The following is an 18,018-nucleotide window of genomic DNA, read 5'->3' as shown; positions in this document are numbered from 1 at the left end:
GAGGCACGGGTAATCAAAGATAAAATAAACAAATGGGATTACCTCAAATTGAAGAGTTTCTTTACAGCAAAGGAAACAGTCAGGAAAGTGAAGAGGCAACCAACAGAATGGGAGACGTTATTTGCAAACTACACAACAGATAAAGGATTAACAACTAGAATCTATAAAATGATCAAAAAACACCACAAAATCAAAACAAACAACCCAATAAAAAAATGGGCCAAGGACCTTAACAGACATTTCTCAAAAGAGAAAATCCAAATGGCCAACAGACACATGAAAAAATGCTCAGGGAACACTAGCCATCAGGGAAATGCAGATCAAAACCACAATGAGGTTTCACCTCACTTCGGTTAGTTTGGCTTACATACAGAAATCAACCAACAACAGATGCTGGCGAGGATGTGGGGGAAAAGGGACACTAATCCACTGTTGGTGGGAATGCAAACTGGTAACGCCACTATGGAAGACAGTTTGGAGAGTCCTCAGAAACCTGAATATAGCACTACCACAGGACCCAGCCATCCCACTCCTTGGAATTTACCCAAATGGAATTAAAGGGGAGAAAAAAAGAGCCATTTGCACCTCAGTATTTGTTGCAGCTCAATTCACAATAGCTAAGACATGGAATCAACCTAAATGTCCATCAACGGATGACTGGATAAAGAAACTATGGGATATGTACTCTATGGAACACTATACAGCAGTAAAAAACAATGAAATCCGGGCATTTACAACAAAATGGAGGAAGCTGGAAAACATCATGCTGAGTGAAATAAGCCAGTCCAAAAGGGACAAATATCATATGCTCTCCCTGATCAATGGCACCTAAACGAGCATCTAAAATGATACCCATTGAAGTGAAATGGACACTATGAGAGACAATTACACGATCAGCCCTTGTCTAGACTGTTGAGGAACAACTTACTATTTTATTCCTTTTAGTATTTTTGTTGTTGTTGTTGTTGCTGCTGCTCTGTTTGTTCTACATAAGACCACTGGTTGAACTCTGTAATCAATGCACAATCATTCTTAGGCATTTAAAATTAACAGAAAAGTGATCTCTGTTAAACATAGGAGTGGGAATAAGAGAGGGAGGAGATATATAGGTTGGCACATGCTCACTCGGACTTACCTCCAATGGTGGAACTAGAAATGTGCCAGGGGATTTCAACTCAATCTTACCAAGGAGGCAGGTACCAATGCCAGTGCACTTGGTAAAGTGATAAGTATAAATACAAAACCGATCAAAAAGATAGGGTATGTGTCAAAGAGATTTCACAAATAAGACCAGTGTAAGCAAATAATGAAGGATAGAATTAAAAGGGAGAGAATGATCCTGCGGGGGAAGCAGGACACACAGCAGACTCATAGAATGGCAAATGCCCCAAACAGCACTCTGGCCTCAGAATCAACCCTTCGGGAATTCAGATCTGGCTAAAAGGTCCATGAGAGTCTCACAGGCATGGAAAGCCATGACACGATGGCAAAAAAAAACAATCTAAATGAAAAGATCCTGGTGAACAAGACCCCAGCAGAAGGAACAGGCCATCAAGGAGAGGCGCCTTTCTCTGAAGGGAGGAAGGAACCTCCACTGTGATATGATACGGCCTTGACTAAACAAGTTCAGAGTCGGTGAACTTAAGGGGCTTCCATAGCCTACACAGCTCATAGCAAGAGTCTCGGGTGATTGCTGACGTCATAAATAAGAGTGCCAATCGTTAAATCAACAACGGGAGTCACTGCATACATGCTCCCCATGTAGGCTCTCTGTCCTTAATGTGTTTTACTATGAAACTTAAAAACACTACTAGTCGAACAATACCCTATACCTTGTACGGTTGTGTGAGTGCAGCCTGTTGAAATCCTTGCTTAGTATATACTAAGTTGATCTTCAATATATGAAGGTAATTGAAAATGAAACTCGATGAAAGGCAGGATGGGAGAGGGAGAGGGGAGGGCCACGGGAGGGAGGGAGGTTGGGGGGGGGGAAGCCACAACAATACAAAAGTTGCACTTTGTAAATTCACATTTATTAAATTAAAAATAATAACTGCATAACAAACAAAAAAATGTTTCTAGAACAAGTAACTCCCAATTCATATTAAGATGTGACAAACTAGGGGCCGGCCGGCTGTGGCGCAGTAGGTTAATCCTCTGCCTGTGGCGCCAGCATCCCATATGAGTGCTGATTCTAGTCCCTCTTCCAATCCAGCTCTCTGCAGTGGCCTGGAAAAGCAGTGGAAGATGGCCCAAGTGCTTGTACCCCTGCACCCTCGTGGGAGACGGGGAAGAAACTACTGGCTTCAGATCAGCACAGCTCCAGCTGTTGCGGCCATTTGGGGAGTGAACCAGCAGAAGGAAGACCTTTCTCTGTCTCTTCCTCTGTCTGTAACTCTACCTCTTCAAATAAATAAATAAAATCTAAAAAACAAACAAACAAATAAATGTGACAAACTAGGTCTCCCTCCTCCTGAGAGGTCTCCCCTTGAGAAACAATCAGAGTTGGAAAGGACCTTGAAGATAATTTCAAAATGTAGATAAGATTAAGCGAGGAACACCCAGTTACTAAAGAGAGCCAGGCTTAGGGCTGTGACTTTGTGACTTCTAGTCATACTGCCTTTCCCACTATAAAACACTCAGCCACTTGTCTCAAGGCTAGTTAGAAGAGGAGATGTTAGAATAGGCAATTCATGACTCATACATAGATGGTAGGTCTCTGGGTCATTTGTTTAAAAAAAAAAATTTTTTTCAGGCAGTTCATAAAGCTGAAGGAAAGATGGATGGTTACAGGAGAGAGAAGCCAAACAGAAGGATCTTACAGAACAGCATTTCTGAGATCTCTACTCTCTTCGTGCCCCAAAACAAGAATGGCAAATTTAATACAAACTTCTCCAAAGTTAATAGATATAAGCTGTTAGTGAGAAAATACTCATAAAATGAGCAAGAAATTATAATTTGATTTTGCCCAAAAATGGTCAAAGAATATCCTATCCAAATTAAGGTGTGTGTTCCCAGTAAATGTACCATTTATAACAGACTTGAGAAACTTTAAAAAAACAAAATCTTACTTTCCCCAATACATTTTCTAGAAAGCACCAAATTAACCAATAGAGATCAGCTTCTGAAGCTTGGGAAGTCTAAGATCCAAGGACCACATACAGTGAGTCCTTCATGCTGTGTGGTAACACAGTGGAAAGCTTCACATGGTCAGAGTACATGTTCAAGGGAGGACAAGGGTACACAGAAGTGGAAGGGGTCTGGAACTCATCAGAATTTATTACTAACCCACTTCCCTGATAAGTAAGTGACTCCCAAAACAGACATTAATCCATTCATGAGCATAGAGCCCTCATGACCCAAACACCTCCCATCAGGCTCAACATTCAAACAGCAATCAACAAGTACAATGATTGATAAAACATCACTGTAATAGACAAGTATGAGATCATGACTCATCCTGTTTTTGGAAAAGCATTTTTAAGGAAAATTCCTATATTCACCACTGACTTATAAAACTATAGCAATCTCGGCCGGCGCCGTGGCTCAATAAGCTAATCCTCCACCTGCAGTGCCGGCACACCGGGTTCTAGTCCCAGTAGGGGCGCCGGATTCTATCCTGGTTGCTCCTCTTCCATGCCAGCTCTCTGCTATGGCCCAGGAGTACAGTGGAGGATGGCCCAAGTGCTTGGGCCCTGCACCCCATGGGAGACCAGGAGAAGCACCTGGCTCCTGCCATCGGATCAGCACAATGCGCCGGCCGCAGCGGCCATTGGAGGGTGAACCAATGGAAAAGGAAGACCTTTCTGTCTCTCTCTCTCTCTCACTGTCCACTCTGCCTGTCAAAAAATAAAAAATAAAAATATATATTTAAAAAACTATAGCAATCTCTACATTTAAAAGATCAAAACTAGCCCTAAACTATCTTAAGGTGAAGATTTACGACCAACCAACCTAAGCCTTATTTACAATTTTAAATTGAAAAAAAATTTTTAAACCTTTCCAAAAAGAAGAGAAGAGGGGGTATGCTGAGAAACACATGGAAAATAAGCCTAGTAAATAAATAAATCAGTAAATCAATAAAAATAAGCTTTAGCAAATAAAGCAAAAACAAAGATTAATTTTAGGAATCTGAGGAAGCATGCAAGGTAACAGACATCTAGGGTTTTCATTAAAATCTCATTACTTGTCTTTATGAGTGGCAAATTTCAGTTCTAGGATGAAAATAATCATGATAATCTCAACTTATTTCAACAGTTCCACTCTTCTTTTAGTTTCCAGATATAAAACCTTGTAAATACCATGGACTTCTACCCCAATTTTTTGTAGTTCATCAATCATCTATCTGTTCTAATACTTCTCCCTTCAAACTGTCTCTTTTGAATGCAAAGCAAAATTCCTGATTTCAAAAGAATGCAGACAAGCTGGGCATCTGGTGTAAGCTTGGGACTCCTGTATTCTACTCCAAGCACCTGGGTTCAAGTTCTAGACCAGCTCCTGATTCCAGCTTCCAGTGTTACATGCCCTGGGAGGCAACAGGTGATGGCAGCCCAGGTGGCTGGGCTCCTGCCAGCCATGTGGGACACCCAAATGGAGCTCCCAGCACCAAGTACTGGCCTGACCCAGCCCCTTTCAGGCTTTTTGAGGGTAAAGCAGTAGATAGGAGATCTCAGTCTCTCTGCCTTTCAAATAAAAAATTTTACGAAATGACTACAGACGAAGAACACACTACCACAATTAAAAGTAACATTTTTCAAAGAAAGGAACATACTCATGATACACTGAATCAAAAATGAAAACAAAAGCAAAACAATCCACAAGGAAAAAAATGTATAACCCCAGTTCCTTTTTTTTTTTTTTTTTTAATTTTATTTGAAAGGCAGAGTTGCAGAGATGGAGAGACAGAGATCTTCCATCCACTGGTTCACTCTCCGCAACAACTAAGACTGGGCCAGACCAAAGCCAGGAATCAGGAGCTTTTGCTGGGTCTCCCAGGTGGGTGGCAGGGACCGAAGCACTTGGACCATCTTGCGATGCTTTCCCAGACCATTATCAGGGAGCTGGATCAGAAGTAGAGCAGCTGGGACAACAGCAGTATCCTTATGTGATCCTGGAGTTACAGGCAGTAGCTACACCAACGCCAGCCCCCCATCCCAGTTTCATAAGGGAAGGAGTTATCAGTATGAGTAGTTGAAAGGAACCACCACGTTAAAATATTAACAATTTTTCTTTCTACTTGAAGGGTTTTAGAAGTGATATTTTTATTTTCCCTATACTTCCTCAATTTCCTGTAATATACATACATTACTTTTTTTTTTTTTTTTTAAGATTTATTTGAAAGTCAGTTACACAGAGAGGAGAGGCAGAGAGAGAGCAGTCCTCCATCCTCTGGTTCACTCCCAATTGGCCCGCCACAGCTGAAGCAGTGCCAATTTGAAGCCAGGAGCTTCTTCCGGGTCTCCCACTTGGATGCAGGGGCCCAAGGACTTGGGCCTTCTTCTACTGCTTTCCCAGGCCATAGCAGAGAGCTGGATCGGAAGTGGAACAGCCGGGTCTCAAACCAGTATCCCTCAGGCCAGGGCGTTAACCCATTGCGCCACAGAATCATGCCCATACTACTTTTTTTTTTTTTTTTGACAGGCAGAGTGGATAGTGAGAGAGAGACAGACAGAGAGAAAGGTCTTCCTTTTTGCCGTTGGTTCACCCTCCAATGGCCGCCGCGGCCAGCGCACCCCACTAATCCGAAGGCAGGAGCCAGGTGCTTCTCCTGGTCTCCCATGGGGTGCAGGGCCCAAGCACTTGGGCCATCCTCCACTGCCTTCCCGGGCCACAGCAGAGAGCTGGCCTGGAAGAGGGGCAACCGGGACAGAATCCGGCGCCCTGACTGGGACTAGAACCCGGTGTGCCGGCGCCGCAAGGCGGAGGATTAGTCTGTTGAGCCACGGTGCCGGCCCATACTACTTTTAAAACTAGAAAAAATGCTATGTAGGAGCCGGTGCTGATGGCGCAGTGGGTTAATGCCCTGGCCTGAAACGCCAGCATCTCATATGGGTGCTGGTTCGAGTCCCAGCTGCTCCACTTCTGATCCACTCTCTGCTATGGCCTGGGAAAGCAGTGGAGGATGGCCTAAGTCCTTGGACCCCTGCACTCATGTGGGAGACCCGGCAGAAGCTCCTGGCTCCTGGCTTTGGATCTGCGCAGCTCCAGCCGTTGCAGCCAATTGGGGAGTGAACCATCGGATGGAAGACCTCTTTTTGCTTCTCTTCTCTCTGTGTAACTCGGACTTTCAAATAAATAAGTAAATCTTTAAATAAGATGCTATTTACCCGGCGCCGCGGCTCACTAGGCTAATCCTCCGCCTTGAGGCACCGGCACACAGGGTTCTAGTCCCAGTAGGGGCGCCGGATTCTGTCCCGGTTGCCCCTCTTCCAGGCCAGCTCTCTGCTGTGGCCAGGGAATGCAGTGGAGGATGGCCCAAGTCCTTGGGCCCTGCACCCCATGGGAGACCAGGATAGGCACCTGGCTCCTGCCTTCGGATCAGCGCGGTGCGCTGGCCGCAGCACGCCAGCCGCGGGGGCCATTGGAGGGTGAACCAACGGCAAAGGAAGACCTTTCTCTCTGTCTCTCTCTCTCACTGTCCACTCTGCCTGTCAAAAAAAAAAATAAAAAAATAAAATAAAATAAAAAGATGCTATTTAAGGGGCAGGCACTGTGGCCCAGCAATAGAGCTGCTACTTGAGATGCCCATGTTCCACACTGGCGTGCTTGGTGCTAGTCCTGGCTCTGCTTCTGACCCAGTTTCCTGCTAATGTATGCTGGGAGGTAACAGATAGCTCAAGGACTTAGATCCTTGCCACTCACATGTGAAAACAGGATGGAGCTCAGAGCTCCTGGCTTTGGCCTGGCCAAGCCCCACCCATCTCTTTTTGTTTTTTTTAAGAACTAATCCTTTTTTCTTTTTTTGATTGATTTATTTATTTGAAAGGCAGAGTTACAGAGAGGCAGAGGCAGAGAGACAGGTCTTCCATCTGCTGGTTCACTCCCCAGATGGCCACAACTGGAGCTGTGCCAACCTGGAGCCAGGAGCTTCTTCCAGGTCTCCTATGCAAGTGCAAGGACTTGGGCCATCTTCTGCTTTCCCAAGCCATAGCAGAGAGCTGAATCAGGAGAGAAGCAGCCAGCACCCATATGGGATGCGAGCACTCCAGGCTGTGGCTTTATCCACTACACTTAACTCTTGCATGCATTTGAAGAGTGAACCAGCAGACAGAAGATATATCCTTCTCTTGTTCTGTTGTCAAATAAAAAAAAGTAAATCAATTGTTTTAAATAAAAAGGAAAAAATGCTATTTAAATAATGGTCTCATTACCACTACTTGCGCATTTTTATGGCTATCATCCAACTCCTACAGCCTCTCTATTCCCACATTCAAACAAAGGCCTCCTTCTTGAGGTCTCTGTGCCAGCTTCTCCCCAATGCATGCTCCCCAAATCCATGATTCATATTTATCTATAATCTACACATACACAAGTACAGGCTAGCTAATCAGTTTAAAATAGGGGTTTCTCAACCCCAGCACCACTGACATTTGGGGTACTACTCCTTCATGCAGGGGCTGTCCTATAATGAAATGTGTATCAGCATTTCTGGCCTCTATCCAGTAGATGCCAGTAGCACTCCCTCACCCACAGTGTGACACTGCCGAGAGTCTTCTGAGGGGCGAAACCCTACCCAGTTAAGAATTCGACTTAAAGTTTTAAAATTTCCAAAAGTCTATCTTATGCTGGGCACATTATGTCTTATACAACAATCCTCACAGTTTTGCCCCGTATAATCTTACTTATCAGGATCTTTCTAAGTAGGCTAGACCTACTGTTCCTTAGAAAAATAATTTCACTCTAACATCCAGGTCTTTGAACATATTGTTTCCTCACTACAATTCACATCGATCTTTCCATTCAGTGTCCTACATAAATCCTTCAATGGTTAGCTCTGTGCAGAAGCTTTACCCAGTTCAGATCAGCATATGTTCACTGCGCTAATTAAGAGTATCAGAAGACGACAGACACAGACACACGCACACTTGTTAATCTCACATCCCAAATTGCATTAACCTCTCTAAAGTTTGTTGCCTGGCACATTTCTTTCCTATAGCTACTTGGCCCTAACAGTGTGCTGGGTATAGAAGCAATCACATTTGGTAACTAATGGATAAAATGTAAAAGCTCTGCTATAAATAAGCATAAACTGGGGCCAGCATTGTGGCATAGCAGGTAAAGCTACTGCCTGTGACGCTGTCATCCCATATGGGCACATGTTTGTATCCCGGCTGCTCCACGTTCGATTCAGCTCCCTGCTAATGGCCTGGGAAAAGCAACAGAAGATAGCTGAAATGTCTGGTCCCCTGCCACCTACATGGGAGATCCAGATGAAGCTCCTGACTCTGGCCTGGCCCAGCCCTGGCTGTTGCGGCAACCTGTGGAGTGTACCAGCAGATGGAAGCACGTGCTCTCTGCGTAACTCTTCAAATAAGTAAATCCTTAAAAAAAAAAGTGTAAACTGATTTATTTTCAATTACCAATTTTAAATTTCCATGAGAGGGAGGGAGGGAGGGAGTGTACTCAAGCACACAAGTGCTCTAATCCACTAATTTATTCTCCAAATAACAGCCAACAGCTGACACCGGCCTGTCAGGAACCAGGAACTCAGTGTGGGTCTCCATCAGAGGCGGCAAAAGTATCATTTGAGTCATCACCTGCTGCCTGTCAGGGTTTGCGGTAGCAAGAAGCTGGAGTTGGAAGCCAGAGCTGTGAATCAAACCTAGGCTCGCTCTCAAGGGTGTAGAGCGTCAATCACTACACTAACCACTTAATTCTTTAACTGTTGATTTCTCATGAAGTAATTTTGGTTTTGATCTTTCTTTCTTTTCATGGAGTTATTAGCTGAGTATAATCATCCCAAGAACACAGTAACCACCCAGTAAGTTTTAAGAATGAAAACATTGATGTATACAAATACATAGGATTCTATTCTTTAAAATGATGGGAAATAAAACAAAGTAATTTAAACTAGAAAATAACACATACACAAACCTTACAAATTCCATTTATCTTAAAATAGTCAATGGAGTTTTCATTAGGCACAAAACTTAAGTTTGCTCAACAAAAGCGATCTCAATTGAATGGTGTATGAATGAGTGTATGTGTACCCAGAGAAACATCCACACACTTATCTACAAAGTCGAGTAAATGAAAGCATTCTGTAAACTAAGAAGAACCACAAATAAAGAAGGCAGTGGAGCAGTTTGAAGTCTGGAGAGTCTGCTCGGGTTCAAATTATACACGTGATCTCCAAAAAGCTGATGAAAAACGTGCATTATGAAAAAAACTGAACAGATTTCAAAAAGAAACTTTTATTTCCCACAAACTTTCTGAAGTATTCGTATTAGCAGTTTAAGCTTATACAAGGTATTCAACTCCTCGATGTCAAAATGTCGGCAATACTACCCATCCCAAAGAAAACGCTTAAAATAATGCTCAGTGCATGAAGCACAGAGTAGAAGTACCCATTATTACTACTGCAGTGCTAGCTATTCGCCGAGCAGAAGCCCCAGCGGATAGGATTCTGCTTCAAGCCTGAAGCTGGTTGAAAAGCCAACAAGACGACACTTAAGCACCCAAGTGTTACCAGGTGGACTCGCCCTCACCACCGCGGCCAAATGCTAACCTGGCGACTTCAGAACGAACTTCCCTGGCATTTTTTTTCAACCTGCAAAGAAACTGACCTAGATGCCCCTGTTTAACTTCATAAGCCACAGAAGAAAAAAAATAATCCGCTGTTGCCTCTATTTAGCCCATTTAAGAGAGCGGTTTACAATAAAACCAAACCCTAGGCACGGTTACGAACGACTTTTCAGAAAACACAGCGATGTTTCAAAGTCGAAATCGGCGATTCCCATGCAGTTATGCGAAGCTTTTGTCCTGCAAGACAAAAGCTCATCTGTCAGGAAGCCGAGCAGCCGTCCGAAAACGAGGAAATGCGGCGGCGGGGCCTAGGCGGCTCTCGGAAACCGGTCCCACACGGCTCGCCTCGCCTCTTCCCAGGGTGCAGACGCCGACTCCACCCCAAAATACGTGACAGCAGGTCCGGAGCCCCGGGCCCACTCGGGCGGCCTGCGGGCCCCGCTGCGGACACCCGGGGAGCCCCGCCACGGGCCGGCCCGAGCCCAGGCCGCCGCGGACACCCGGGGCTCCACCCCGGCCCGAGCCCAGGCCGCCGCGGACACCCGGGGCTCCTCCCCGGCCCCGCGGCGGACACCCGGGGCTCCACCCCGGCCCGAGCCCAGGCCGCCGCGGACAGCCGGGGCTCCACCCCGGCCTCGCCGCGGACACCCGGGGCTCCACCCCAGCCTCGCCGCGGACACCCGGGGGCTCCACCCCGGCCTCGCCGCGGACACCCAGGGAGCCCCGCCACGGTCCGGCCCGAGCCCAGGCCGCCGCAGGGCCTGCAAGCGGGCCCGGGCTGGAGAAGCCCTAGGCGGCAGGCACGCAGCCCGCACAGGCTCGCCCGTCACTCACCTGCGCCTCATGGTACCTCGGCGCACCTGCCGTGCCCAGGCGCTGACTGACCGCGCCCGGCAGCCTAGAGAGTCCGTCGGCTCCCCCGCCGGGCCCGACGCACAGCCATTCAAACGCCGCCGTGCGCGCGGCCCGCCGGGATAGCTCCCGGTGGGCGTCGCCTAGGCTCCGCCCCCGCACCGGCTCCACCCCTCTCGGGTCACAGAGCACAGGAGGGAGGGGGAAGAGGGCGTGTGACCACGACGCCCCCTGGTGGCCACGCGTGCAAACCGTAGCCCAGCTTGGCGAGTCCTAGCTGCAGCAGGAGCTGATCCCAGGGCTCCGTGGGCAAACGACAGTTATTTCCTGAGCGTGACTTCCGCCAAGTAGGTGCGTTGTCTTAAAGAAGATAAAAATTCAGTACACCTGGGTGCGGTCACTTTCTCTCAAGCTGTTTCTTCATCAGCGTAAACAGGAATTTCTAGATGGCCCACTATGCAAAAGGCGTTGTGGTTGGCAGTCACCAGAAGAGGGTGAAAGAGTGTACGACATGGACCTAGCCCTCAAGGGAGAGGGAAGATGTGGTAACGCAAGTAACGGAGCCCAGGGAATCTGCTTGCCCTCGGCTAAAACGAGGCCTCTGGTTGCCTCCCGTGCCAGGGTTCTCATGTGTGTGGGGGGTGATTCCCCAGCCTTCACGGGCAGCAGCAGTCTTCCTGCCTCACACCCCTCTCTCTAAAGCTTGCAGAACAATTCGGGGGCGGCGTGTATGGCAACCAGACCCCTAAGCACCCACATGAGGAAGCGAACCCTCATACAGAGTCGTACGCACACTTCTTGGCAGCCAGCAGGGGCAGGACTGCAGAAGAAAGTTTGAGGGGGCACCTGCCGCGATGGACAGGACTTTTACAGGCAAGGGTTCCATATGGAGAGGGGGAAATGCAAAGTAAGTTCCAGACCACCACCTATCCCAATGTGAGTGGAGTGAAGCGAGCTTTGGAGAGTGGCAGGAATGAAGACTGACACCTGTGACCACCTACAATTATCAAGAGAGGGTGTTTGGGCGAAGCAAGGAGACAAGATGACTTGGAGCAGGGGAGCAACAGAATTAAGTCAGCAAATAAATTTAAACAAAAAAAGAATTAAGTCAGTACTTTAGAAGGATGGATCTGCCACCAGAATGCAAGTTACCGGGGGTGGAGGGGGTGTGGCTTGGTGCAAGAACCTTAGATATCAAAGTGGCATAATTCTGTCGAGAGGTTCTAAGCATCATAGCATATACTGCATTGTGCTGTTCTCATTGACTTTGATGCTGGGCCTGATAAAGGATGTTGAAGACACCTAAAGAAAACCAACAGCTCATCCATTCCCTAAGTAACATCCACTGCCCAGCCTCAGCTCCTTTAGAAAATTCTGGGCCTTTGACTTTAGCTATCAAAATGAGAAGTTAGGGGGCAGGTCTTGTGGCTCAGTGGGCCAAACCTAGCCCAGCTGTAGCTGTTGCAGTCATCTGGGGAGTGAACCAGAAAGATGTCTTTCTCTCTGTCTCGCCCTCTCTCTCAGTTACTCTGCCTTTCCAGTAAACAGACCAAATCTTTAAAAGAAGAGAAAGCCAATCCCCACCTTCCTCTGCATGCTAAGAAAGCAACGGCAGTAGGAAATCTTTCAGACAGAGCAGCTGCCGTGAAAATGAGCACAGCTCGCTCCTGGCTTAAAAGACACAATTGTTTCAAACTCTGCTTGGTGGCAGAAGCAGCAGTCTTGTTTGGGTTTTTAGGGAGTGAGGGTGGGAGTGAATGGAAGTTGTTGAATGGTAGGGGATCCTATCATTAAGATTGTTTCAAAGCCGGCGCCGTGGCTCAACAGGCTAATCCTCCGCCTTGCGGCGCCGGCACACCGGGTTCTAGTCCCGGTCGGGGCACTGATCCTGTCCCAGTTGCCCCTCTTCCAAGCCAGCTCTCTGCTGTGGCCAGGGAGTGCAGTGGAGGATGGCCCAAGTGCTTGGGCTCTGCACCCCATGGGAGACCAGGAGAAGCACCTGGCTCCTGCCATCGGAACAGCGCAGTGCGCCCGCCGAAGCGCGCTACCGCGGCGGCCATTAGAGGGTGAACCAACGGCAAAGGAAGACCTTTCTCTCTGTCTCTCTCTCTCACTGTCCACTCTGCCTGTCAAAAAAAAAAAAAAAGATAGATTGTTTCAAGGAGCTGGCATTTTGGTATAGTGGATAAAGCTGCCACTTGTACTGTCAGCATCTCGTATGGGCCCCAGGTCGTGAAGATGGTCCAAGTGCTTGAACCCCTGACCAAGTGGCAGACCTGGGTGGAGTTCCATGCCCCTGGCTTTGGCCTGGCCTGGTTCTGACCATTGTGGCCATCTGGGGAGTGAAGCAGCAGATGGAAATCTCTGTCTCTCCCTCTTTCTCTCTCAAATAAATACATTAACTTTTTTATTAAAATTATTTATTTATTTATTTGAGATGTAGTTACAGACAGTGAGAAGGAGAGACAGAGAGAAAGGTCTTCCTTCTGTTGGTTCACTCCCCAAATGGCAGCAATGGCTGGAACTGTGCCGATCCGAAGCCAGGAGCTAGGTGCTTCTTCCTGGTCTCCCATGTGGGTGCAAGGGCCCAAGCACTTGGGCCATCTTCTACCGCTTTCCCAGGCCATAGCAGAGAGCTGGATTGGAAGAGGAGCAGCTGGGACTAGAACCTGGCACCCATATGGGATGCCAGCGCCGCAAGCGGAGGATTAACCTACTGCACCACAGCACCAGCCCCAATACATTAACTTTTTTTTTTTTTTAATGATTTATTTGAAAGAGTTACACAGAGAGAGGAGAGGCAGAGAGAGAGGTCTTCTGTCTGATGGTTTACTCCCCAGATGGTTACAAAGGCAGGAGCTGTGCCGATCCGAAGCCAGGAGCCAGGAGCTTCTTCTGGGTCTCCCACATGGGTGCAGGGGCCCAAGCACTCGGGCCATCATCTACTGCTTTCCCAGGCCATAGCAGAGAGCTAGATTGGAACAGGAGCAGCCGGGACTCGAACTGGTGCCCATCTGGGATTCTGGTGCCACAAGTGGAGGATTAACCTACTGCACCACAGCGCCAGCCCCTAACTTTTAAAATAAATATATATATATATATATATATATATATATATATATATTGAAGTTCTTAGTTAACCTCTATAACTGGGAAGCAGGTGAACCAAAAACATTTATGACCATGACAATATTTGATACTTGGCGACTTTCAAATCTGAATCCCAAGAGACCATCTCTCTCTACTCTCAAGTTCCTTTCCTGCAATTAGGATACTGTCAGCAAGTGGAAGGTGATAGAGGGAAACATGTTAGAGTGGGAAGAATGCTAGCTTTGGAGCAAGGCTTGTGGCTATTGAAAGCTTAACTCTTGCCTTTGGACCCTTTCGACAACATTTTGACCTTAAGTGCACAACAACTACAATAATAATAATAATAATAGTAATAATAATATTCTTGCAGGGGTTGCTGGGAAATGGAGAAACCATCATAAAACACCTAGAACAGTGATTAAACTTCTCTCGGAAAAACAGTCCCACCCCTAACTTCACCTGTCCAGTGATTTTTCCAGGATAGAGAACATGGTATGGTTGACTGCTGTCTTGGAAAAGCAAAGTGCTAGGAATAGATCTACTCTTTGGGGGTAGGAGTGGTAATACTGTCTGTGTGTTGGGGGGAGGTAGTGATGGAGGGACGAGTAACTGGTGCTGATGGCCTAGTAATTAAACAGGGTATCTGGAAGATATGATCATGTGAACAACAAGTTTGATTGTGCAGTTGCTGGGGGTGGGGTGAGGTATTCAACACATGGGGCTTGGTAACAAAGAGGAACAGTGGAGAAGAGTTCAGGGAGAGCAGGCAGGTGGGAAGGAAACGAAGTGGGCCAGCCCTTAGTAGGATAACCATCATCAGAATCAGGAGAATGTCCTTGGGAAGGGGACAGGACAGAGCAAAGCATTTCCCTAGCCTAGAGACAGGAACACTAGAAAAATCATGGAGTCCACTTCTTGGGCTGGACCCAAAGGCAGGACCACTCTTGTAACAAAATGGAGGTGGCTTGAGTTTCCTCCTAAAATTAGCTGTGTTCTTCAGATACCAGTTCTGCAAGATGTTGATAGATCCACAGAAGAAGAAAACAGCTCTGTTTGCTCCCTGTCTGCTGCCACCATGGGCCACTGCTTGCTCTTAGCAAGGGCCTGTCCCAGTGGGCTCTGCCCTATTGCCACTGCATCCCCACCTGGCTGGATTTGGCTTCCAGTGACGTGAAGGAGATTTACAAACTGGCCACAGAACGCCTGACTCCCTTACAAGTTGGAGTGATCCTGAGAGACTCATGTGGCATTGCCCAAGTGCGTTCTGTGCAGGCAGGACCATCTCGGGACTCCTGAAGTCCAGAGGTCTTGCTCCTGATCTTCCTGAGATCTCTCTCATTTAGTTTAAAAAGCAGTTACTGTTCAAAAGCACCTTGAGAAACAGAAAGGGTAAAGATGCTGATTCTGATAGAAAGCCAAACTCACCAACTGGCTCCCTACTACAAGACCAAGTGGGTCCTCTGGCCGTACTGGAAATATGAATCATCCACAGCCTCCAACCTGGTGGCAAAAGTTTGTCTAGGTACTCAAGCAATAAAATCATTGCTTAATTAAAAGATAAAGAAAACAACACAACTTTTTAAAATGATTTATTTATTTATTTGAAAGTCAGAGTTACACAGAGAGAAGGAGAGGCAGAGAGAGAGAGAGGTCTTCCATCCTCTGATTCACTCCTCAAATGGCTGCAATGGCCAGAGCTGTGCCAATTCGAAGCCAGAAGCCAGGAGCTTCTTCCGGGTCTCCCACGTGAGTGCAGGGGCCCAAGCACTTGGTCCATCTTTTACTGCTTTCCCAGGCCATAGCAGAGAGCTGGATCGAAAGTGGAGCAGCTGGAATTTGAACTGGTGTCCATATGGGATGCTGGCACTGCAGGTGGCAGCTTTACCCACTACCCCACAGTGCTGGCCTCTAAAACAATTTTTAAAAAATGGTTTCCTTGATCACAGAAGTTTGTTAAGTGCTGGGTTAAACAAATACACACATATATATATACACATATACATATACTCATATATGTGTATATACATATATTTTACAGATTTATTTATTTATTTGAAAGAGTGTCAGAGAGTGAGGGACAGAGATACACAGAGAGATATCTTCCATCTACTAGTTCACTCCCCAAATGACTGCAACAGCCAGGTCTGGGCCAGGCTGAAGAAGGAGCCAGGTTCTGGGTCTCCCATGTGGATGACAGGGACCCAAGCACTTGGGCTATCTTCTGCTGCTTTTCTCAGGCTGTAATGGAGAGCTGGATCAGAAGTGGAGCAGCTGGGACTCAAACTAGCACGCATATGGGATGCTGGCACTGTAGGTGGTGGCTTTACCTGCTACGCCACAGCACCAGCCCCTGGAGGGGACACTATTAAAACAACTTACAATACTCTAGAAATAACTTATTTCCCAAACTCTTGGAAATGTAAATTAGGACATTTTAGAAGGACTATTTGAACCTATCAGCATTTAACTGTATAAACTATCTAGTAAACAATCCTAATTGTATAGTTCTTCTACAAAGAACTGTTGGCAAGTACCCAAGGATGTCTATAGCAACATTTTTGGTACTAGTGAAAAATGGGAACAACCTAAATGCCCACATCAGCTGAGGTCTGATTAACTAAATTATCTCACATCCATGTATTCTCTGCAATTTTGAAAAAAAATGAGGTAGATCTTCCTGACAGACATGGAAGATACCCAAGATAAAGTAAAAAAGCACATCACTGGATAGTATAAATTCTTATTTACGAAAGGAGCAAATGAAACAAATCTCCATTTAATGTGTGTTTTAAATGACGAGTCTGTCTTTCAAGTACTAAAATAGGTACATATTGTCCTCCTTCAACTCTTTTGAATCCCACTTCATCCTCTTATTAGTCTGGTTGGACTGCCATAACATAATATTCAATGGCTTAAACAACATAATTTTTATTTTCTCACACTTCCAAAGGCTGGCAAGTTCAAGGCTGGTTTGGTTTCCTGCTTTGGGCTGTCTTCCTGGCTTATACATGGCTCCTGTGTCACTACATCCTTATATGGTGGGGTTGAAGATGGAAGAGACCTCTTTGGTGTTTTCTTCTTCAGGGGCACGAATGCTATTGTGAAAGCCCCACCCTCGATTATGGCCCTGTCTAAATACTGACGGAGTCTGTGGACTCAAGAGGCTTCCATAGCCTTGGCAGCTCATGACAAGAGCCTCAGGTGACCACTGACGTCATAAATAAGAGTGTCAATTGTTAAATCAACAACGGGAATCACTGTGCTACTGTGTGTAGAACATCTGTCGTTAATGTGTTGTACTATGAAAATTAACGGTAAAACAGTACTTTATACTTTGTGTGTCTGTGTGGATGTAAACTGTTGAAATCTTTACTTAGAATAGAGTTGATCTTCTGTATCTAAAGATCATTGAAAATGAATCTTAATGAAGAATGGGATGGGAGAGGGAGTAGGAGATGGGATGGTTTGGGGGTGGGAGGGCAGGTATGGGGGGAAGAACTGCTATAATCCAAAAGTTGTACTTATGAAATTTATATTTATTAAATAAAAGCTTTCTATAAAAAAGCCCCACTCTCACGACCTCATCTATCCCAAATTACTTGCAAAAGCCACAGATGAGGCCAGGGGTTGAGAAGAGGAAGTGCAGACTGAGTCCATCCAATTATTCAAAAGCTTCGAGGGATATAAAACAATAGTTTATATCTGAACTGATTGAGGCTTTTAAAGACTGGCACATAGGGGAAAAAACCCCCAAAGGATCTGGATCAGTTCTTTGGATACTTGATGCAGAGATAGTTTAACATACTTTCAAGATAACCAGAGTGAACCCAGAGAAACCATGATTGGAGAGACTTGTTAGGCTGTCAGTGGTGTATCATTATGACTCATGCTGTGATTCAGATTCTTATCCTTTAATGGGATCTGTGGGAATGGCAACCCTCCCAGCTTCCTAAGCAAGTGCTTAGAGGGAAGTGTGATATAATGAGAACTTGTTAAAATGTGAATTGCACAAAACCCATCCTGAAATGAAGGGAAGGTACTTGCTAAGAAACAGTGGTATTGCTAAAAGCGACACCTTCTTCCAGTACCATACTACCAGTTTGTATCATTACTGACATCTCATGACACTGCAAAAATTTATGAACTAGAAATTGAAAAAAAATTATAATGTGTGTAGAAATGACGTGGTAACCCCACAGTGTCTACCAAGGAAGGATTGTACCCGCAGCCCCAAATTATTTTTCACTAAAGAGATTTGAAAAAAGTGTAAAGACAAAATGGTTTCCACTTAGGATCTTACTACTAACACACAGAACAAATTGTGTCATGAAT

General features: G+C 46.0%; 1 protein-coding gene and 1 pseudogene across 1 annotated transcript in view; one reads left to right on the top strand and one right to left on the bottom strand.

Annotated features, from left to right (window-relative positions):
* The window catches only part of KATNBL1 (katanin regulatory subunit B1 like 1), a 56,511-nt gene extending 45,813 nt beyond the window's left edge, over nucleotides 1–10,698 (bottom strand). Inside the window, exon 1 of the mRNA XM_062205567.1 lies at nucleotides 10,579–10,698. The gene's annotated coding sequence lies outside the window, so the exon portion shown is untranslated. The remainder of the gene's footprint in view (nucleotides 1–10,578) is intronic.
* A 409-nt stretch (nucleotides 10,699–11,107) lies between these two features.
* LOC133770545 (small ribosomal subunit protein uS15-like) lies at nucleotides 11,108–15,240 on the top strand (annotated as a pseudogene).
* Nucleotides 15,241–18,018: the final 2,778 nt, after the last annotated feature.

The sequence above is a fragment of the Lepus europaeus genome, chromosome 11 (assembly GCF_033115175.1).
Source record: "Lepus europaeus isolate LE1 chromosome 11, mLepTim1.pri, whole genome shotgun sequence".
NCBI lineage: Eukaryota > Metazoa > Chordata > Mammalia > Lagomorpha > Leporidae > Lepus > Lepus europaeus.
The sequence above is the reverse complement of the archived record's forward strand: the minus strand, read 5'-3'. Positions and strand labels throughout refer to the sequence as shown.